The 24,756-nt window shown below is 41.8% G+C and overlaps 1 protein-coding gene across 11 annotated transcripts in view; it reads right to left on the bottom strand.

Moving 5' to 3' along the window:
- Positions 1 to 24,756, bottom strand: part of cyst (rho guanine nucleotide exchange factor 18 cysts) — a 1,629,610-nt gene that overhangs the window by 1,588,770 nt on the left and 16,084 nt on the right. For 2 of the 11 annotated variants that reach the window (XM_070090335.1, XM_070090332.1), the window contains exon 1: positions 3,826 to 4,734. The exons of the other annotated variants lie outside the window; for them this stretch is intronic. The gene's annotated coding sequence lies outside the window, so the exon portion shown is untranslated. Of the gene's footprint in view, positions 1 to 3,825; positions 4,735 to 24,756 lie in introns of those variants that run through there. 11 annotated transcript variants of the gene reach the window in all.

Below are 24,756 nucleotides of genomic sequence, written 5' to 3' on the forward strand. Positions count from 1 at the left end.
AGGTAAAAGGACACAAGAGCAACTAACCAAACTTATTATGGATGCATTTCGCTCCTGGAAGCGAAACATCGCCATAATTTTTTTTTTTTTTTTTTTAAGTTTCTCGTTGTGTTGTTTCACATAAGGATCAACTACTTGTCAATTCTACCAGATTCCTTTCAATTTTCTTTAGACAGGAAAACATCGTACAACAATCGCATGCCTCGTTGCTGTAGAAAACTTGTAATAACTGTGTACGTGTGTACTCACCATATAACTTTGTTCCTGTGACCCATTCCGAGTGTTTTCCAACTCCCGCAACCTGGCCATGGGCCAGGCTTGTCTGGTGCTGGCCTTGTCAACCATGCTTTTGCTGTTGGTGGCCCGCTACTCTTATCATCAGCCTTGAGTGTGTAATTACCTATTTGAGGTTGCGGAGAGGGAGTCTAGCTCTTGGTCCCGCATGTGTACATTATTTTTTTTCTAGAAGCAGATTCATTATTTCTGACTCTTAACAAGCGACTTATTACTGGCTTCCACGATCCAATTATATCCATTTTATTAACTATTTGTGGTTCCAGGGTTCATCATCCCAGCGGCCTTCTCTCAAGGCCTCTTAAATTGAAAAGAAAATATTGCAACAAGACCTATTTAAAAACATAGAAAAATTGACGAGATTATATACCAAAGATTTTTTACAGATTGACCTGCCATTTACATGTTTATGAGACGGAAAAGGATTAGCAATCATGACAGACTGCAAAACAGGATTCCGTATCACATTCATATGACAGGACAGGTAGGTTGCTGTCTACCAACCTACTTATGTATATATCTATTTCTGGCACCAGAGCTTTCTCCTTGCATGTGGTCTCCAGGGTAGCTGTCACCTCTCTCCTAAGATTGTATCCTCGCCCGGTCTTCTCTCACTCTCAACTTATTCTCATTACTTTGCACATATCAGGACTGAATTCTATTTGCCACTTTGTTAATTAAGTTTGCAGTCTGTTCATTAACTTGAACCCTCTGCCTACCCTTTATAGTTATTTTTTTTTCTTTCACATCCACACACACAGTTACATAGAATACAATTTCTATCAGATTATTTACTTATATCAGGAGCAGCTAGGGTCCAACTACTGACCCTTGAGAGACTACGTCACCCTTTACCTTCTATCATTTGTATATTCCTGTGATTATGTACTTACCGATGTGTGTCTTTGCTCAGTCTCTTGAACTATACTGACTCACATTACCAAGTACAGTTCTGGGCTTTATACCTACTCTTGAAACTATGGAGTTCTGCCTCCATCACCTCTCACTCTTGTTCAGTCGATTTCTTTGCTACCTTAGCAGTGAAACTAGAGTTTACCTTTCAACAATTACGGAGTGATCGCCCCCGTGGCCTGGTCCCAGACCTGCCTTCCTCCGAACGTTTTCTAGCTGTGCAAGGAATGAAGGGATATTTCCCGGCATCCCTATAGTTGATCTGAATTTTTGGTGGCCATCTGTTACCTTATCTCTAGACTGCATTTCAAACAGAATATTACTATCTGCGCCGTTCATTCTTTTTTGTATTTCATACGTCGTAATTATGTCTCCTCTAGTCATTTTCCCTCTAAATGCCAATTTCAAATCCTTTGATTTCTCCTCATAGCACGTTTCCCTCACTTCCTGGACTAGTATGGCTGCAAACACAGGATTTTTTTTTTTACCTTCTGAAGATATTTTATCAGATGGGAACATGTGAGTTGCACAAACTCCATGACTATTATGATTTACGCGGTGTATAAAGTCCTAGAAGCTTCTTTGTTGAGGCTCCTCAAGGCTGTGTTAGGATTCGCCAGCCTCACATACGCTGCCCAAGGTACCCGGATGATGTGCACCTCCGACAATATGTTCGGCATGATGTTCACTCATATGCAAGTGGGACTTGCATATGAGTGGATAGAGTCATCAGGGTTTATTTTTTGGGTAGCATTGAAAATTGAGTTGGGCATATGTTTTGCTAGTGGGATGAATTTTAAAGGACCTGCCTAGTATGGGCCAACAGGTCTGCTGCAGTGTTCCTCCTTTCTTATGTTCTTATCTTTATTTTTTTTCTTGTAGGGTCTCCACCGTACTCTGTGGTTTCCGTTCCCATTCCCTGATTTGCATGACTGTACTTATTTGGATTCAACTCGCGTTATAACGTGTTAAGATAAGATTTGTTGGGGTTTTTAACCCGGAGGGTTTGCCACTCAAGATAACCCAAGAAAGATAGTGCGTCATCGAGGACTGTCTTATTTGCACTGGAGTCATTCAATCTTGTCCCCCAGCATGCGACCCACACCAGTCGACTAACATTCAGGTGCCTACTTACTGCTACGTGAACAGGGACAGCAGGTGTAAGGAAACATGCCCAATGTTTCCACCTGTGAGAATCGAACCACAGACTTTCAGTGTGTGAGGCGAGAGCACTGCGAACCAAGTCAACCAATTATCCGATTTAAGCGCTCCTGGAGTATCCATCAATAATTGCTTATTCTAATCAGTATTACATCAGCAAACTGGAGAGCTAATAGCAACTTCCTCTGGAAAATCTTTACATCTTTCAGGAACTATAAGACAGACATTGCCGAACAGGAGTAGGTTGAGCCATGTTTTAATGGTGTCTCGGGCTTCTAGGTTGGTGGAACCTTCAATCACCTGTTTAAGAAGGTCTGTGAATTTCCCTGTTGCATATGGGCGAGCCGCTTCAGGAATAGCAGTACTATTACTGATTCCTTGGTAACCTAGCTTGTTTCCCTCGTCCATCCTGATGACTCCTCTCATTCAGTCACTCCTCTGGTGCTTTACTTTTTAATCCACTAAATCATTTTCCTGCTAACTCTGCTGCTCTTACAGTTTGTGTTTAATATTTGATGAGGTCTGTGCAAAAAGCTTCCTTGCAGTCCAGGAATATACAGTCAGTTCATCCCTGCCTCTCTCCTTTTTATGTCTGAGAGTCGGTCACAGAATTTCAGTGAGACAAGTCTTCCAGTCTCTGAAATGGTGCTACTTTTTCTGAAGTCCAGATTCTTTGTTTCGCAAGTGTTCCCACACGATCTTCCTGAAAACTTCTTAAGAACTTTAAAAATAATACACGTCAGAGACACTTGTTTCTAGTATAATGCCTCGCAATACACACACTATCTTTCCAGTTTATAATTTGTCTTGTGTATTCACCTGTATGTAAGTGCAAGGATCGAGTCTTAGCTCCTGTGTGTGTGTGTGTGTGTGTGTGTGTGTGTGTGTGTGTGTGTGTGTGTGTGTGTGTGTGTGTGTGTGTGTGTGTGTGTGTGTGTGTGTGTGTGTGTGTGTGCGCGCGCGCGCGCACGTGCGTGCGAGGCCTCCCCCCCGCCCCGGGCGTTCGTGGGTGGGTGCGTGCACCCGCGTTCGTGGGTGGGCGAGTGCGCCTACGTTCGTGGGTAGGTGTGCGCGTGCGCGCGCTGGCCAACTTATATTCACCAATTTTCCTTTGGAGCAGAGTCCTGATTCCTGGCTTAATCATACCTCTGAAAATTGTGTCGAGTCTGTCTTCACAATCGCATCCACTTTATTCTACTTCCCCACCACCCTACTGTTAAAAGAGTACTACTTAATGTACCTGGAACACGTCAGTATTTTTAGTTTGTCCCAGGACCTCACATTTCAAACACACAGTCTCGATGAGCCATATAAATTTGTATATCTTATGTATATTGAACGCTTAGTACACCTACCTGCAGGTGAACTAAAACAGCCAACACACAGTACACAACAAGGTAACAAGCCCGAGAGCGTCGAGTGAATTAATTCTGGATGCAGAAGGGAAATGTTGCTTACCTGAGGCAGGTGTTCAGGTAGTGAAACACTTTACACCATGAAGTGATGGCAAGGTAACCACCGTGTTGATTTCCTGGCACCTCCTCCGCCCCGGGACTCACTCTGTGTCCCGTGCAAGTAGGAGCCGCCACCCCATCACCTCATAAATGATCTATTGTTTTCTCCTACTTTTGTTGTCCTTAGATTTTTTATCTATGTATATATTTTACAGTACGATATTAAGCGCTATTTAGCGTCAGTATTGTCTATTTCTACATGATTATCAACGACTATCCATTAAACCCGCAATGTTTGTCGGCCATCAACGAGATTGTGTTATTTTCCAAAAAAAATCCCGTAAACCATGGCTTTATTAAAAAAGTTGGAAGGTGCACTTGTGGACAACTCTTGCGTTATTTCCAAGAGACAAGATGAGAATCCCTTGTCAGTACACAAGGCTACAGGTCCAATACACTAGCACTCAAGTGTTAGGTACGACGTGGGGCACGGAGGGTTCAACCGACCCCTACAGGATCGCAGGGCCCCATACGCACACCCGATCTCCTGTCTCTCGCTACATCACTATTAAAAACCTAAGCACTTTACTGCAGAAAAACTATAATCTCCTATATTAAACTAGCAGTAACAGTAAACTACAACAGAAAATAAACTGTTCTCTCTTTAGATTGACGACAAATTAACGTGCGGTTGTGCGGGGGGTGCAAAGGCGATGCTGGAGGTTTCCTTCTCCCCCTCGAACACACGGGTGTGGGAAGAGTTCGCGGATGGCGCTGAGGGCTGCCTGGCACACTGCCTGATCGGGTGGGCGGCGCTGTGGCACTGGCACCGCCGCTGTTGCTCCCTGACTCGCAGCTCCACCTGCACCCTCGCCGCTGTTCTCTACGCTTTACCTCGCACGACCGCCGGCGCCACACTGACGCCCAGTGCATCCCTCCCTGGCCTGCCCTCCGGCACAATCCTACACTCGCCCACTACACAAACATCAGACCCTTAACTGCACACCAGTATTCGTAAAGCGTGTACGCTGAAGGATAAAGTAACAGTTAACATGGCAATTTTAGAACATCCAGAGAACAAGGGCTTGAAGACTTTTCGTATTAGTAGCCCAGGATGATTACGACTTCAGGAACACCCAAAAAAGCCAAGCAATGTGACTTATTTGCATTTGGGTCCTTTTAGTTCCTTCCTCACAACAGTCAACTCATTCTTAGGTACCCATATGCTACACAAATAATTGTTTAAGAGGCAGCAGGTCCTGCCTCACGAACCTAACAGAATTCTTCAAAAAGACTGGCTGAAAAGAGGTATTATGGGAAGGGGTGTGAAGAATCCCTGTTCGTACAACAGCTTGAGGCCTCCAAACACTGTCTCACAAGGATCACAAACTGGAGGTACAAGCTGGGGGCGACAGATGGTGCTTTCGTGGATACACACACAAACCAGTCAAATACCCCAAGTATATGTTTTTAAAAACCAACATTTTTGTTCTTTTAACCAAAATTGTGTATATCAGGAGTGCGCTGTTACCCTACTCTCTATGCTAAATATATAGCATATAGTTTACCACACAGAATTCTAAAGTGAAGGCAGGGAGAGAGCACACCTATAAAATATACATAAAGTCGTTTTCAAAGCATATATAATCAGCACAGCCTTTAAACTACTAGGAACGACGTAAACCATTTGGAATGTACTCTCTTGAACGGAGAAGAGAGCTTCCTGATATATGGAAAATACTCGAGAGTCAGGTCTTCACTTAACAAGCTAGCATTACTTGCTAAAGTAAGAGATACGGGCTGAAGGGTAGAATAAACCAAGTGTCATAAGCCTAAGTGGAGAAACGTTGTATTAACAGCCAGGGCCAATGACTCTTCAACCTACTGCTAGCAGATATAAGAAGCACTGCCGGAACAAAGGTACAAGAATACAAGACGACACTGGACCATTGTCTGTTACGTGTGGCTGATCAGCCTGGATGTGATGGCTTTGAAGGCCTGCGGGCCGCTAGCAGCAAGAGCCTGGTTGACCAGGCAATCAACAGGGAAGTCTGATATCAGGCCGGGCTGCGGGAGGTGGAGAACCCTTGCAACTGGTCACAGATATGGGTTTCGCACATGAAGTAATGAAACCTATAAGCCTGAGCTAGGAGACCTCACTAAGGAATGAGAAGAGGAGTGGGGAGGAGTGGGGAGGAGGGGGGGGGGGGGGGGGAGGAGGGGGAGGAGGGGGGGGAGGAGGGGGGGAGGAGGGGGGATGAGGGGGGGAGGAGGAGGGGGGGGGGAGGAGGAGGAGGGGAGGAGGAGGGGGAGGAGGAGGGGCGAGGAGGAGCGGGCGAGGAGGAGCGGGGAGGAGGAGCGGGGAGGAGGGGGAGGAGGAGGGGCGAGGAGGAGGGGGGAGGAGGGGGAGGGGAGGAGGAGGGGGAGGGGAGGAGGGGGGAGGAGGGGGGAGGAGGGGGGAGGAGGGGGAGGGGGAGGGGAGGGGGAGGGGAGGGGGAGGAGGGGGGGAGGGGAGGGGGAGGAGAGGGAAGAGGAGGGGGAGGCGGAAGGAGGGGGAGGAGGGGAGGAGGAGGGGGAGGAGGAGGGGGAGGAGGGGGAGGAGGAGGGGGAGGAGGAGGGGAGAGAAGGAGGAGGGGGAGGAGGAGGAGGGGGAGGAGGAGGAGGGGGAGGAGGAGGAGGGGGAGGAGGGGGAGGAGGAGGAGGAGGGGGAGGAGGAGGAGGGGGAGGAGGAGGGGGAGGAGGAGGAGGGGGAGGAGGAGGGGAGGGGGGAGGAGGGGGGGAGGGGAGGGGGGAGAAGAAGAGGGGAGAAGGAGAGGGGAGGAGAGAGAATGCAACACAACGTAACATGGCACATGTCGACATAGTATTAGACTACCATGTTGAATGCCACTTGCTCGTATACACCTTACTGATCCATGCAGCCAGGCAAGGGTGAAGGGAGACGTAGAAGGGCGACGGAGAAGGGAAGGGGAAGAAAGAGAGAAGGGAAGGGAGAAAGAGAAGTGGAGAAGGGAAGAGCAAGAGAGAAGGGGAGAAAGGAAGGGTGACAGAGAAGGAGAGAAAGGATGAACGAGAAAAGAAGTGCAAGGGAGAAGGGAAGGGTGACGGAGAAGGGGAAAAGGGTGAGGGAGATGGGGAGAAGGGCGAGGGAAATGGGGCGAAGGGCGAGGGAAATGGGGCGAAGGGCGAGGGAAAGTGGAGAAGGGCGAGGGATGGGGAGAATGGTGAGGGGCGAGGGAGATGGGAGAAGGGCGAGGGGGGTGGAGAGGAGGGAGATGGGGAGAATGGAGATAGGGAGAAGAGCAAAGGAGATGGGAGAAGAGAGATAGGGAGAAGAGCGAGGGAGATGGGGAGAAGAGCGAGGGAGATGGGGAGAAGAGCGAGGGAGATGGGGAGAATAGCGAGGGAGATGGGGAAATGGGCGAGGGAGACTGGGAGAAGAGTGAGGGAGATGGGGAGAAGAGCGAGGAAGCTGGGGAGAGAAGGGAGGGAGATGGGGAGAAAAGCGAGGGAGATGAGAAGAGCGAGGAAGCTGAGGAGAGAAGCGAGGGAGATGGGGAGAGAAGCGAGGGAGATGAGAAAAGTGAGGGAGATGGGGAGAAAAGCAAGGGAGACTGGAAGAAGAGGTTAGTCAGAATGCAAAAGTGATCATGGGAAAGAGGAAAAAGGGATAGGGAAAAGGGAACAGGGAAGGACAAGAGGACAGTGGAAGCAAAGATAAAAATTAAAGAAAGGATTGCATTTAGGAGTCGAGAAAAAAAGAAAACCGCTCAGATAGGCACTGCGTGCTAGTCGATGATTACCTAATAACATCTTGGGTACGCTGCTGGCTGGTCCTGTCCACCCTGATTTGTTAAGTGTTCACACTGCGTTGCAAGTTGCTAATCCATCCCATGCTGGTCTACAGCTTATCAAGTTTCTGGTCTTTCCCATCCTCATCTGGAAATAACTTCACACTGCTTCTCAAGTGTTTCCTCATCCTTGTGTTTATTTCTGCATTACGACCAGTACCATTTAAATGGTGACTGTGTGATGCAAGCTCAAATTGAAGGTGGGTCTCAACTGAAGACGCATTCTTCGTCCCTCATAACATATTCATGTGGAAGAGGTAAACCGGTATAAGTCATATAGCAACTGAGAAATGGTAAATAATCTGGTATGATCCATGAAAGAAGAACAGCTCCAATTTCTTGTTTCAAAAGACCTTAGCTGGCATAAAGGTACCGCTTCTTTTCCCTCATTCCCAGCATTGAAGGTTCTAAGAGCACAGTTTGCCCAAGTGTTGAGGGTGAAGCAAACAGCGCTAGTGGCAACTTGAGCCTGGCGAAGGTGCGTCTCGCATACAAATAATACTAATTACAAACGAAATATGAAATTAAGACACATGTGCAACATCTGGGTATCTTTATTGTAGACGTTTCGCCATCCAGTGGCTTTATCAATACAAATTCCAGGACATAATTTGAAGACAGTAGAACTATATACAAAAGATGAGGTAATTAGTCCCTCAGCCTTGGAGTTGGTGCAAAGAGCACCGTAGTCGTGGTGCTCGTTGCACCTGGCGGTGGATCAGGGCCTGATCAACCAGGCTGTTACTGCTGGCCACACGCAAACTGACGTATGAACCACAGCCCGGCTGGTCAGGTACTGATTGTCCAGCTCCCTCTTGAAGACAGTCATTTTTCTCTTAGTGTATTCATGGCACCCCTGCTTTTCATTTGAAGGGGACGTTGCACTGCCTGCCATGACTTTTGCTTTCGTAGGGAGTGATTTCCGTGTGCAGATTTGGGACTAGTCGGTATTATATACCATTCTTGTACAAGCGAAATATGCAATCTTTCCCTGTTTACTACTGATGCGACTTTCATGCTTATTTTGTTAACGTCTATAAAGGAAGATACAAAGCTTTGGCTTGTGTTTTTATATGCCAGCTGATAAGGCTAAAGTTGGTTGTGTTTACAACTATTCTTGTTCTATTTGTAAAAAATTAACATTAATTTTCCTACTTGACCTTATTTTATGGGCTATTATTCAACAATCACATACTTAAAATGCCTTAGCAAAGTCCATTTAGTAGACCTTATCTGTATTATAGGTGTCTTCCAACGCCAACATAAGTCTATCATAATGATTTAAAAATTGTGACAAGCATGATCATCCCATTCTAAATTTATACTGGCTCGGATTGTGTAGGTCCATACAATTTGTAATTTACATTTCGTCATCCTTTTCAAAGGATTGTGGGTGTTGTGTTAGTACTACTGGTCTGTATTTTTTTCTTCTTGGAAAGTAGCTATGTAAACGAGATGAGATGTCACCCAGATCTAAGCTCCTTCTCCAAACAATACTGAATGCATATGTTAAAAGGTATTTTGCACAGGTCAGTGAATCAGACTACATGTGTGGACCTATTTTTGCATTTTCTCTTCAAATTCTGAGGAATTTGCGCTTATGCCAGATACAGTGAACTAATAAGGAAGAGGGGTGTGTCCGTTATAGCCAATTTGTCACCAGTATGTATACTTATAGACCCTAAAAACGTTACAGACAGGCTCCCTGGCCATACTGACGTCACGTGACCTTCCCCCCCCTAGGCCAGCTCACACATGCCTACTCAGAAACACAACTACCCCAGTATGAGGAAGAATTTCCTACCTACCCAAACGGAAGGGGGTTGCAAGATATAACTTTCAACACAACTGAATAATACAGCGATGTAATGTATTACAAACAATTATACTCCTCACTTCAAAAAGGAGCTGTTAAGCTTACCTGCATTCCTGAAGAAGTGTGTACAACTCAATAACTACTTGATTCCATTGGAGGACTTAAAAACGACTTAAAAATAAGGCTAAACTGACTTAAAAAATAAGGCTAAACTTGTTCACATCTCGAAATCAAGATTAAAAAAAATCTGAAATGGCTCCTCTACTGACAAACTGCCGTAAATCTTCACATCAACGTGAAGTTGCCTTTTTCCTGTGATCCTCCTTCCTACCTTGCCGTCCTCTTCTATATTATCACGATATACTCAACACTAGTCAGCACACTCAGCAAGTGTGCTCCGGCTTTTTCTATGCTCGTCTACCTCTGTCTTACAATGCTCTGCAGCTGGGTTTAGCCCCAGCTCTTTTTCTAAGACTTGAGACATTCCTCTCCAGAGCTATTCTTCGTCTGTCCCTACTTCCCTACTCACCCCCTTGTGGGTCTTACCTGTGAGTCATTCAGTTCTCAGCTGAATTCTAGCTAGGTTTAGAAGGGAGTGGAAGTAGACAGGTTGAGCTCTCCACGCTTATCACTAATAACACCTCCATTAACAGTCCACAGTGTTTCTCTACAACCATCACTACATCCAAACCCCACTATTACAAAATGTCCACTGGATTTGAATTATGAAACTTATTTTCCATAATCCTTACAAAGACCAGATGCAGTGGACTTGGTCTTTTGTATTACAAAAGTACTTTTTACTAAGCCCCACTTGCCTCGCCCAAATTACCTGTACGTGATAATTCAGGTAATACTCTGTAAACCTCATGCAGGTAATTGCTCACATAATAATTCATGAAATCCTTAGGTCCTTTGAACTGGATTGTAAGGGTTTTCCACACTAGTTATCCCAGTTCTTCAGCAGGAACGTGTCAGTAATTTCTAAATTACAGACTGAGGCCAATATACACCAACTGAACTTTGATGCCTGATTACATTACACAATTAACAGACCAGTGTTCACATGTATTTTCACTATGGCGTCCTCCCTAATCATCACTCTGCGACTGTTCTACATCCCCCTCACTTGAAATTTCTTGAAGGGTCAAATCAGCATCACATTTTACTATACAATTACTATATTATTCAAATTTAGACATGCTGAATTTAGGAAAATTAAAATTTTTCCACAGTACTGGTTCCGAACAGACTTCAGGTTGTACATATTTATTGACGTTTCCAATCTACATAGGTCTCTGGTATCTTTTCTTCAAATCATCTGTTTACTAAATCATTGCCAGTATTTCATATATGTATGTTGGAGGCCCACTGGCCCGCATATCTACCACAGCATGAATGATCCAGCACTTAGTGGAGGTACTTGTTGAATTTCATCTGGAAAACTTTACACTCGTTCCAGGAGTGTTTACGATATGTTCTGGTAGAATTGAATAGTCTATGCCCACATATGTTAATACATTGTTCTCTTATTGCAACTACAGTGCCCCTGCTTTTGACACACTTCATTTTACATTTTCTCCCACATCTCACACCCCAGTATGCTGTTATGACCATGTGCTATTTGAGTAACCCCTCAAGTACCTTCTGCACATATATGTACAGTAGCTTTCTCTCTCTCTCTTTGTTGAAAACTGTACTGATCACATACAGCTGCTGAACACAGCATATACTGTATTGAATTATGCACAGAAAAAGGACATCACACAACAGTGAATTGCATAAACTGAGGGAAAACCTGGGCATTATGTCTGGTACAATACTGTTGTCTACCATCTTACATTAACATCTGGAAGGTTAAAAATCTCCTAGGAGGATAATATTTGGTGTAGGACTTTTGTGGCAGTCAATTTTATGCGTTCCATGAATTCTTCTGCTGTTACTGACGTTTTTTTATGTACGAGAATAATTAGCAGGTTCTAGTTATCCACGTTAGCATCTAGTACTTTTACATCATTTGATTTCAAAAGTTCCACACAACAAAGTGAGCCTCTTAAATCTTAAATAGGGTATTTCTCCCAGTAACTTACATTTAGATACTGTACATTGTAGTTATGCCTCCCATATCTCACTGTCCATTTGGAATAAAATACAGGAACACGATGATGTGAAATAAAATCTGACTCATTCTAAAAGGAAAAACCACAAGCACAATATGCCTAGGACTTTGAGGAGACATGTTTCTTTTATAAATATTTGCTATTTATTAAGTTTTAATATGTACAATATATATACTTAATCATAGATCATCTTGCTCTTCTCCCCCTGGAGTATACCTGGAGGGTATTCCGAGGGCCAATGCCCCTGCAGCCCAGTCCATATCCAGACCTGGTGGTGGATCAGGGCCTGATCAACCAGGCTGTTACTGCTGGCCACACGCAAACTGACGTATGAACCACAGCCCGGCTGGTCAGGTACTGATTGTCCAGCTCCCTCTTGAAGACAGTCAGGAGTCTATTTGTAATCCCCTTATGTATGCTGGAAGGCAGTTGAACAGACTTGTGCCCCTGACACTTATTGTGTTTTCTCTTAGTGTATTCATGGCATCCCTGCTTTTCATATGAGGGGGACGTTGCACTGCCTGCCGAGTCTTTTGCTTTCGCAGGGAGTGATTTCCGTGTGCAGATTTGGGACTAGTCCCTCTAGTATTTTCTAAGTGTATATTATCATGTACCTTTCTTGCCTGCATTCCAAGGAGTACAGGTCAAGGAACTTCAACTATTCCCAGTAATTTAGGTATTTTATGGTACTTATACATGTACATGTAGTGAAAGTTCTCTGACCTGCCTTGAAAGGGGCCGTTAGTGTACAACAATATTCCAGCCTGGGGAGAATGAGTGATTTGAAGAGAATCATCATTAACTTGGCATCCCTAGTTTTGAAGGTTCTCATTATCCAACCTATCATTTTCCTAGCAGATGTAGTACAGACACTGTTTTGATCTTTAAAAGTGAGATTCTCTGACATTATCACTCCCAGGTCCTTCACATTAGTTTTTCATTCTATTGTGTGACTGGAATGTGTTTTATATTCCAATCCAGCTTAAATTTATTTCCATAGCGTAATAATTGAGATTTGTCTTCACTGAACTTCATATTGTTTATGATGCCCATTTAAAGACTTGATTAATGTCCACTTGGAGATTTACAGTGTCCTTGATGGATGACACTGTTATGCAATTTCTGGTATTATAAGCAAAGGAGGGAACAGTGCTGTGGCTTACATCTCTGTCTGTGTCAGATATGAAAATGAGGAAAAGGATGACTCTTTGTGTTCTAATTGTTAGGAAATTAGAGATCCATCTACCAGCTTTTCCTCTTATTCCTGTATCACATATTTTGTGTGCTATTACACCATGATCACACTTGTCAAAGGCTTTCGCCAAGTTTGTGTATACTACAACTGCATTTTCCTTGTCCTCCAGTGCATCCAGGACCATGTCGTAGTGATCCAGTAGCTGTGAAAGGCAGGAGCAACCTGCTCTAAACCCATGCTGCCTTGGGTTGTGCAAGTGATGGGTATCCAAGTGGTCACTGATCTTCTTCCTTGAACACTTTCAAACATTTTTATGATGTGGGACATCAGCGCTATCAGTCTGTAATTCTTTGCTACTGCTTTACTGCCACCTTTGTGGAATGGGGTTATATCTGTTGTTTTTAGTGACTATGGGATGACCCCTGAGTTTATACACCCTCTCCATGAAATATTTAAAGCACATGAAAGAGGTTTCTTGCAGTTCTTGATGAACACATAGTTCCAAGAGTCTGGGCCTGGGGAACAGGGCATGAGCATGTCATTTATTGTTTTTTCAAAGTCCTGTGGTGTGAAGATTATATCAGAAATTCTTGAATTAACCAAATTTTGGGTCTTGGTCGTAAAAAATTCATTTAAGACTGTCAACCCTTTATCTGGTTAATGGCTTACTAAATGCTTAGTCATGTTGGGACTTCAGTATGTTATTCATTTCTTTGCCGTTATCTAAGTCCCATATTGTTTAAGCAGGGGCCCAATGTTGGATGTGGTGTTCCCCCCCCCCTCTTTTTTCATAACATCCTAAATACAATTTATGCCTTGCATGTAAGTTGACCTAGTTCTTGAGGGACAACTAAGAAAAATTCAGCACTGGAAGACAAACAAAATGCAGATGTAGTATACACAGATTTGCCAAAGCCTTTTAAAAGTGCCATCATGGTGTTACATAACTACACACAAAATACATGTAAAAGGAATAACTATAAAAGTAGGCAGATGGGTTTTTAAACTAACAAAAAGAACACAAATAATAACAGTAAACAGAGCCAAGTCATATGCTACCATATAAACCTATACTGAACTTGAATACTGTATAAACATACAGATTTATGTTGATATAAAAAAAAATTAATTTTTATACATGATCATAATTGTTTTCACTGAACGTGCAGGAGTGGGAGCACAGGTTTCATAAAAAAAAACAGCCAGGGCTGCCATGTTGACATAATGTTTCCAAGTCTTTCACATGTTTCTTTCATTCTATATGACAATCCTCTTGAGTTTTGCATACAGTGCCCCTTTTGAGTTCTTCATTCTTTCTATTCCTAAGCAGCTGGGACTTGTCACCAGTGAACATCATGCATACTCTTAATCATTATACTGTACAGATTTGAGCTGTGCTGTTCGCCTATAATTTTAAATCTAGTTTTCTCCATGTGTTTGAGCAGGCAATATTTTTCTTAATCTTTATTTCCATGCCATATAATAATTACAACTGTATTGCACTTGAATTAAATAGCCTCTTAACCCGTTGGCATGCAAATCTTGAATCTAGAATATTTTCTTTTAAATCTTCAAAATCTGAAGGCTTATGAACTGTCTGGAGAAGATTCTACAAATGTTCTTTCCTTCATGAGAAACAGTTCCCAGAAAGATTAAGATACAAAAGACTAAACACAATGTTACTTACCTTGAGCTTTGGCAATATGTAATAAAAGGCTTTTCTAATATGTGTAAATAGCAATTTTCCAGACAAGTGGGGCCCATAAACTGTATATACCTGAAAAAGAAAAAATCAACCTTCAAGGAGCCCGGTGGTCTGGTGGCTAAAGCTCCCGCTTCACACACGGAGAGCCCGGGTTCGATTCCCGGCGGGTGGAAATTCCGACACGTTTCCTTACACCTATTGTCCTGTTCACCTAGCAGCAAATAGGTACCTGGGTGTTAGTCGACTGGTGTGGGTCGCATCCTGGGGGACAAGATTAAGGACCCCAATGGAAATAAGTTAGACAGTCCTCGATGACGCACTGACTTTCTTGGGTTATCCTGGGTGGCTAACCCTCCGGGGTTAAAAATCCGAACGAAATCTTATCTCTTATCTCTTATCTTAATAAATTACAGTAAACAATACACAAGATGAATAATGAATAGGTAAACCTTACAAGAAGCATCTCACTAGTACTGCTTTAGTGACACATGCAAAACTAGCTTACTTAAGAACTTTCTTCAGAGAACTTAATAGATTAATTTAGAACATCATAAACAATTAAGACATCTTGGAGTACAGTGGACCCCTGCGAATTTGTGGTTCCGAATTCAATGCTTCAGTAATTCGCAGATTTTTCCTTAGAACCTAACTAATAATTGTTTGCGAAAATCCCCACAAATTCGTGGCTTTTTTTGTGGCAATATATAATTTTTTATGCATTTTAACGCTAAATACAGTGGACCCCCGGATAACATAATTAATCTGTTCCAGAGAGTGTGTCTTTTACCGAATCTGACTTAATCCGAATCAATTTTCCTCATAAGAAATAATGGAAATCCAATTAATCCATTCCATTAGTATTAAACAAAATAATTTTTCTACATGAAATAGACATTTCCCAGCACAGAAAACAATGAGATATGCAGAGTAAAACATTACTAAAATGACACTTGCCTTTATTGAAGACTTATTAAAGATTGATGAGATGGGAGGAGGGGAGAGGATGGAGGTGTACTATTGTTTGGAAGGGGAATCCCCTTCCATAAAGACTTCAGGTACCAAATCCTTATCTGGGGTTACTTCCTTTCTTTGTTTTTTAATGCCACTAGGTCCAGCTTCAGAGCCACTTGACCCCTGTTTCACAAAATATCTGTCCAGAGAGCTCTGTTTCTGGCATCTCTAAGATTTTCCTAAAGTGGGACACAACATTGTCATTGTAGATGTTGCCAGCACGACCTGCAACAGCTGTGTCAGAGTGATGCTCATCCATAAATGTTTGTACATAAGAAAGCAGGAACACTGTAGCAGGCCTGTTGGCCCATACTAGGCATGTCCTTCACAAACCATCCCACTAACAGAATTGTATTTGCCCAACCCAATTTTCAATGCTTCCCAAGCAATAAGCTTTGATAATTCTATTCACTCATGCACAAATCCCCATCAAATCAAATCGTGTGTGTGGGGAAGTACCCTGGCTGGTGTGTGGGGAAGTACCCTGGCTGGTGTGTGGGGAAGTACCCTGGCTGGTGTGTGTGGGGAAGTACCCAGGCTGGTGTGTGTGTGTGGGGAAGTACCCAGGCTGGTGTGTGTGTGTGGGGAAGTACCCAGGCTGGTGTGTGGGGAAGTACCCTGGCTGGTGAATGGGGAAGTACCCTGGGTGGTGTGTGGGGTAGTACACTGGCTGCTGTACATAAGAAAGCAGGAACACTGCAGCAGACCTGTTGGCCCATACTACCACCCTCTACCACCATCACGACCACCACCACTTTCCTATCTTTCTACAAACTTTTTCTTGAATTCTATAGTGTTTCTCACCCTCTTTACCAAAGGGCTGGCACTAGAAGCTTTCTTTGGGCCCATGGTGGCTTATTTAGTAGTTACAAGCACTAAAAACAATGGAATAATACAAAATGTATCACATGTATGGATGGAATCATCCTCAATGGCTGGTAAACGATGGCACACTGGCTGTACATGGAGTGTCCAGGCCACACACAACATGCAGACATGTTCGGGATGAATGACTTTTACCGAGTTCAGTGTCATTAACCGAGTCAATATTTTGACTCAAAAACATTACATACTTAATCCAATTATTACATAGTCCGATGATGTCTTAATTCAGGGGTCCACTGTGTTAACCCTTAAACGGTCCAAACGTACATATAATTTCTCTCGCGTAGCGCCCCAAATGTATATATACGTTTTCCTTGTCATTCATTCAACAATGCCACGAGAAGCCTGAGTCACCTAGACATGGGAGAATGGGTGTGCGCACTCACTGTGCGCCATATGAAAAGAATTGGGGACGCCTGGGTACCATATGCTCTTTTTTCCTATAAAAAAAACAAACTATTTTTTTTCCTCATAAAATTTGGGGCACTACGCGAGAGACCTTATATATATGTTTGGACCGTTTAAGGGTTAAGAAAAATATGTAATAATTTTGTAAACAAAAATTTTTTTTTAACAAGTCAGCTGTCTCCTACCAAGCCAGGGTGACCCAAAAAGAAAGAAAATCCCCAAAAAGAAAATACTTTCATCATCATTCAACACTTTCACCTCGCTCACACATAATCACTGTTTTTGCAGAGGTGCCCAGAATACAACAGTTTAGAAGCATATACATATAAAGATACATAACATATTCCTCCACACTGCCAATATCCCGAACCCCTCCTTTAGAGTGCAGGCATTGTACTTCCCATTTCCAGGACTCAAGTCCGGCTATATAAAAATAACCGGTTTCCCTGAACCCCTTCACTAAATATTACCCTGCTCACACTCCAACAGCTCGTCAGGTCCCAAATACCATTCGTTTCCATTCACTCCTATCGAACATGCTCACGCAAGCCTGCTGGAAGTCCAAGTCCCTCGGCCACAAAACATCCCTTACCCCTTCCTTCCAACCTTTTTGAGGGCGACCCCTACCCTACCTTCCTTCCCCTACAGATTTATACGCTCGCCATGTCATTCTACTTTCATCCTCAACAACCCCTCTTTAGAACTCTGACTAATACTTTTATTAACTCCACACCTCCTAATTTCCACACATCGAATTTTCTGCATAATATTTACACGACACATTGCCCTTAGACAGGACATCTCCACTGCCTCCAACCGCCTCCTCGCTGCTGCATTTACAACCCAAGCTTCACATCCATATAACAGTGTTAGTACAGTGGACCCCCGCATAACGATCACCTCCGAATGCGACCAATTATGTAAGTGTATTTATGTAAGTGCGTTTGTACGTGTATGTTTGGGGGTCTGAAATGGACTAATCTACTTCACAATATTCCTTATGGGAACAAATTCGGTCAGTACTGGCACCTGAACATACTTCTGGAGTGAAAAAATATCGTTAACAGGGGGTCCACTGTACTACTATACTTTCATACATTCCCTTCCTTGCCTCCATAGATAACATTTTTTGTCTCCACATATACCTCAATGCACCACTCACCTTTTTTCCCTCATCAATTCTGTGATTAACCTCATCCTTCATAAATCCATCCGCCGACACGTCAACTCCCAAATATCTGAAAACATTCACTTCTTCCATACTCCTCCTCCCCAATTTTATATCCAATTTTTCTTTATCTAAATCATTTGATACCCTCATCACCTTACTCTTTTCTATGTTTACTTTCAACTTTCTACCTTTACACACACTCCCAAACTTGTCCACTAACCTTTGTAATTTTTCTTTAGAATCTCCCATAAGCACAGCATCATCAGCAAAAAGCAACTGCATCAATTCCCATTTTGTATTTGATTCCCCATAATTTAATCCCACCCCTCTCCTGAACACCCTAGCATTTACTTCTTTTAAAACCCCATCTATAAATATATTAAACAACCATGGTGAAATTACACATCCCTGTCTAAGACCTACTTTTACCGGGAAGTAGTCTCCTCTTCTACACACCCTAACCTGAGTCTCACTATCCTCATAAAAACTCTTTACGGCATTTAGTAACTTACCACCTATTCCATATACTTGCAACATCTGCCACATTGCTCCCCTATCCACTCTATCATATGCCTTTTCTAAATCCATAAATGCAATAAAAACTTCCCTACCTTTATCTAAATACTGTTCACATATATGCTTCAATGTAAACACTTGATCTACACATCCCCTACCCACTCTGAAACCTCCTTGCTCATCCGCAATCCTACATTCTGTCTTACCTCTAATTCTTTCAATTATAACCCTACCATACACTTTTCCTGGTATACAGTGGACCCCCGGTTAACGATATTTTTTCACTCCATAAGTATGTTCAGGTGCCAGTACTGACCGAATTTATTCCCATAAGGAATATTGTGAAGTAGATTAGTCCATTTCAGACCCCCAAACATACACGTACAAACGCACTTACATAAATACACTTACATAATTGGTCGCATTCGGAGGTAATCGTTATGCGGGGGTCCACTGTACTCAGTAAACTTATTCCTCTATAATTTTTACAATATCTTTTGTCCCCTTTCCCTTTATATAAAGGGACTATACATGCTCTCTGCCAATCACTAGGTACCTTCCCCGCTTTCAAGCATTTATTAAACAAAAATACCAACCACTCCAACACTATATTTCCCTCTGCTTTTAACATTCTGTCATGATCCCATCAGTTCCAGCTGCTTTGCACCCTTTCATTCTACGTAATGCCTCACACACCTCCCCCATACTCACATCCTGTTCTTCACTCCTAAAAGATGGTATACCTCCCTGGCCAGTGCATGAAATTACCGCCTCCCTTTCTTCCTCAATATTTAAAAGTTCCTCAAAGTATTCTCGCCATCTACCCAATACCTCCATCTCCCCATCTACTAAATCCCCTACTCTGTTTTTAACTGACAAATCCATTCGTTCCCTAGGCTTTCTTAACTTGTTTAACTCACTCCAAAAATTTTTTCTTATTTTCATTAAAATTTCTTGACAGTGCCTCTCCCACTCTATCATCTGCTCTCCTTTTGCACTCTCTCACCACTCTCTTCACCTTTCTTTTACTCTCCATATACTCTACTCTTCTTATAACACTTCTGCTTTGTAAAAACCTCTCATAAGCTAACTTTTTCTCTTTTATCACACCCTTTACTTCATCATTCCACCAATCACTCCTCTTTCCTTCTGCACCCACCTTCCTATAACCACAAACTTCTGCCCCACATTCTAATAAGCATTTTTAAAACTATTCCAACCCTCTTCAAGCCCTCTACTACTCATACTTGCACCAGCCCACCTTTCTGCTAATAGTTGCTTATATCTCACATGAACTTCCTCCTCCCTTAGTTTATACACTTTCACCTCCCTCTTACTTGTTGTTGCCATTTTCCTCTTTTCCCATCTACCTCTTACTCTAACTGTAGCTACAACTAAACAATGATCTGATATATCAGTTGCCCCTCTATAAATGTGTACATAAATATTAACATAAATTCAGCAAACTTTCAATATAAAATATAATACTGTATAAATTTTTTAGTGCTGTAGAGAGAACACAAAGTGGCTTTAGAGGAAAATACGGTTTGGGATGGTGAAATGCCCCTGTACTCAGAGGCATAAGGTTTGAAGTAGCCAATTCGAGAGCGTTATTCATTTCTCCTTGCTGCTGATTGCCTGCTGGCCTGTTACATATATCCAACAGATGAGGCAAAGCATTCACGTATCATAACTGTTTACCACGTGTATCTATCTTGAGTGTTTGTCCAACTCTTCTCACATTTTTCATTTTGTGCTTGTTTAAGCCCTAAGATGCCGCCCAAACACCCCGCACCTTCTAAGGCTTCTGGCAATAAACCTAAGTGCCAGAGGATTTAAGACACTCCAGGAGAAGGTTGAACTTCTGGATTTGCTCTGGGAAAAGAAAAGCTATGCTGCAGTAACGTGCCATTATGGCTTAAACGAGAGCTTTGCTTTGCTGTGCAGTCATTATCTTCATCGTACTGCACAGCTAATTCATCATCATCCTCAATCTGTATCACTCATTACTGGTGAGTACCCGCATGAATTACAGTATACAGTGGACCCCCGCATAACGATCACCTCCGAATGCGACCAATTATGTAAGTGTATTTATGTAAGTGCGTTTGTACGTGTATGTTTGGGGGTCTGAAATGGACTAATCTACTTCACAATATTCCTTATGGGAACAAATTCGGTCAGTACTGGCACCTGAACATACTTCTGGAGTGAAAAAATATCGTTAACCGGGGGTCCACTGTATACCAAAGAAAGTGGGCTTGCATGAATTACAGTACATATCGAGGTAACATTGGTATTTTACATTCTAGCACTGTGGGAGACATAGCAGTACAGTACTGTATATGGGTTTATCTTGACATTCTTTTTTTTTTTTTTTTTTAAGGGTGATGTATGAAGCTGAGTTTGAAATTAAATTAGTGTTTTGGGGGCATATATAAGGTTTAAACTATAAAAATAGGCATTTATAGGCATTTTTTAACTGCGCCCAGAATTTGCGGTTTTTCCAAATTCGCAGATGTTCTTGGAACGTACCCCCGCAAATTTGGGAGGACTACTGTATGTGGCACCAGCATGGAGCCAACACCTGAGAAAGCATATGAAGAGACCAGAGAAAATCCAAATGTTCACAATGAGTTCAATAGTGAAACTGAGGGAATGGAATATGTGGAGAGACTTAACCCTTTCAGGGTCCCCAGGCCCTCTCCCAGACTTGTTCTCAGGGTCGCCCAAATTTCAAAAAAAAAAGAAAAAAAAAAATTCTTATGAAAAGATAGAGAATCTTTTCCCAATCATAATGACACCAAAAGTATGAAATTTGATGGAAAACTTATGGAATTATGCTCTTGCGAAGTTAGCGGTCTTGGCAATGTTTACGCATCGGCGATTTTGCCCACTTTGAGCCCTATTTTCGGCCGATTCCAGTGTACTAGTCGACAAAAATCATAACTATTTCGCTAGAACTCCATTTTTTCTATCGAATGAGTACAAGAAACCACCCATTTACCGATTTCAATTATCCAATACAGTGGTCAGAATTTAGCAATTTCGCGAATTTCACACAAATTTCAAAAGATGCCAATTTCCAAATAGGGTCCAGAATAAACAAGAAAGACATTCCTGGCACTAAAATAACATTTCCTCTGTTCATTAGTCACGTCCCCACGCCCCTCTTACATTCTTTTGCTTTCCACTTTGAATTTTTATTCTCACAAAAAATAGAAGATTTACTGTAGTGTAGAAATGGTATAAATAATATCGGCGCACTTGTGAAAGAATATTAGACTCACCAGTTGACGTGTATTGGATGCTTAGCATGATTTGTTTACTTTTGAACTTTGGTAAAAATCGAAAATTTCTGCTGCTTGGAGCTCAATTTCAAGGTACTTTTCATTGTAAAACCAGTCAAAATCATCTCAATTTCTGTAATATGTCTTCCATTCTATAAACTGGGACCAGGAAAACTAAAATACAACAATACCATATGAAAATACAGTGCAAAGTCGCTGTTTTAATCCAAAAACACGGTCAAAGTTTTTTTTTTCTCATTACGCACTGTGTGCTACAGGATTTTTTTTTATACTGCGCACACTGACCACATAGACCCACTCTTTCATATGTAGGCCTACCAGCTTTCTGTCACTAGATTTGAGGGCGCTAGAATTTAGGCGTACTAGTACGTCAAAAACCCTGGTGCATAAGCCGTACTAGTACGTCCAAAACCCTGAAAGGGTTAATGAATTTAACCAAACAACCTTGAAAGCAATCTCCCCTCCAGAGAGAATGGGAGTTTTTAAACATATTATAGCTTTTTGATTTCTGTCCTATCTAAACCTCTAAAAAATAAAATACAATGGTACCTCGAATTTTGAACAGCTCCCAATTCAAACAATTATGTAAGTGTATTTTTTAAGTGCTTTTGTAAGTGTATTTTTGGGGGTCTGAAATGGACTAATCTAATTTACATTATTCCTTATGGGAACAAATTCGTTTGGTAACAGCACTCGAACAGCCTTCTGAAATGAATTATCGCTAAAATTTGGGGTACCACTGTATTTGTTATTCTAGATTAAGCTAAGTTGTGCTTATGTCAATTGAGCTATGAATTTAAAAATACAGAACCATACTTATTTTATGCAAAAGTTATACTGTACTAATTAAGAGTTTTACCAGTTAATAAATTTAGACTTACAGTATTAACATTACTGTGCATACTTATAGACAGATACTAGAAACAAGACAATTGTAGAGAGGAACTTCATTGAGAAGTTTCACTTATGGAACAGATTGTTCCACATCAAAATGTATCAGTATAGTTGCTTTCAGCAATTCTCTTCCCCCTCCCCCTCAAGTATTGCATTTATCAATGTATTACTCAAACAGTTTTCTCCACCAAATTCTACTTGCAAGGTCAGAATCATGGTTCCTGGCCCTGCTTTTTAAATCTTCATCAATTTGCTTTCTGTCTTTTTCCTGCAGAGACTGTACTGTATATTTAAATACCCAGTAATTAGCTAACAATACTGAAATAAGAGAAATTAAAGGCTTATGTCTGACAGTGCACACACAAGCTTTCCATTTCTCTAACTTTATTTCTGTTAATTAATTACCTGGTAATTAATTACCTGGTAATTAATTACCAGGTAATTAATTAGCAAAAATAACTTAATTTACAATAACAAGTTTAGCATAATATCTTAGTCCCTTAGAGAGAGTTGGTATTGCTCTGCATGAAGGATGTGTTGTTAGAAGAGGACAAGGGGGTTATGATCACAGCATACAAAATACACAGAGATTTGATGAAATTAATAAGGACAAACTGTTTGAGATGCAAGGAGAGGAGACTATGGATCACAGAAAGCGGTTAAAGATGCAGAGGCATTACAACATACTGTATTTGTTTAGGCAGTACTATATTAATAGGCAGAGGCAAATACAGTGCACCACTGGTTAACATACGATGTTAACATGTTTTCGCATTAACATAGTTGCATGATTGTGGCATATTTTAGGGAACATGCCATAAAATTTGGTTTACATGATGGTGTGTGTGTGTAGGGAAAAATGTCATGCAAAGCATTCTTTCTCCTTCATCTCACAGTGAGCCTCAGGGTGAGCCTATTGTCTTACAGGAGAGGCCTATGTAACGTACACAACCTTCTCACCCAGTGTTTCATTTGTATTCGTCCAATACCATACTCAACCTGTGTTAGTGAATCAATTTTTTATCTTTTCATTATTCCATCTTATCTCATCTCTAGATAGTAACCATAGTAATCCAAAGATATGCAAGTGATCCTAGAACAGCAAAGATAAAGTGTGATAGTCTCTTGGTGTTTCAAAGAAAATACGTAGATACTAGATAAGTTTATGAGTAATGCAGGTTGTGACCTGAAAAGAATGACAAATAGGTCAGAACAGGTAAATAAGAGGGAAAAGTTGTTTAGTGAGTGGAATGAGCAAAAAACCAAGAAAGATGCACCACTTAATTTCATCTTGATAAGAAAAAGAGCCTTACAGTACTATAAAACTGTGTAATGAGGAAGCAGTGTGTGTGTTTAGTGTAGGGTGGTTCCACAGGCTCAAACTGTGCATTCCTTTGCATATTAGGTTTACTAAGAACATAAGAAAGGAGAATCACTGCAGCAGGCCTGTTGGCCCATACTAGGCAGGTCCTTTACAATTCATCCCACTGATGAAAGTGCTTCTGCTGACCACACTGCTGCAGGAAATTTCCCTGCTGAGTTATAAGAAATTATTTCTAAGAGTGGCTATGAGGGACAGCAAATGTTTAATGCTGACAAAACAAGTCTTTATTAGAAGAACTTACGTCAGAAAGCAAGAGAAAAATGCACCCGTATTTAAGGCTGCAAAAGAGAACTTCAACTTGCTCTTTGCAGTAATGCATCAGGCAATTTTAATTATAAGCCCATAGTTATTTGCTGCTCCACGATTCCCTGTGCCTTAAAGGTATAGATAAAACCACCTTACGAATTCTTTGGAGGAGAAACCAGTCAGCATGGATGACAAATTATTTATTGATGATGAGTTTAGGCATCATTTTATTCCTGAAGTCATGCTTTACCTGCACAGCAAGAGCCTTGCATTCAAGGTTCTCTTTACTCTTGATAATTCCCATACTCATCCAGAAGCTTTAGTGGATATACATCTATATGTAAAAGTTTTTTTTTTTTTAACCACCAAATACATCTTTAATACAACCACTGGTTCATAAAATTATTAGGATATTTAAGTGT

Source organism: Cherax quadricarinatus, chromosome 31 (assembly GCF_038502225.1).
Source record: "Cherax quadricarinatus isolate ZL_2023a chromosome 31, ASM3850222v1, whole genome shotgun sequence".
Taxonomy (NCBI): Eukaryota; Metazoa; Arthropoda; class Malacostraca; order Decapoda; family Parastacidae; genus Cherax; species Cherax quadricarinatus.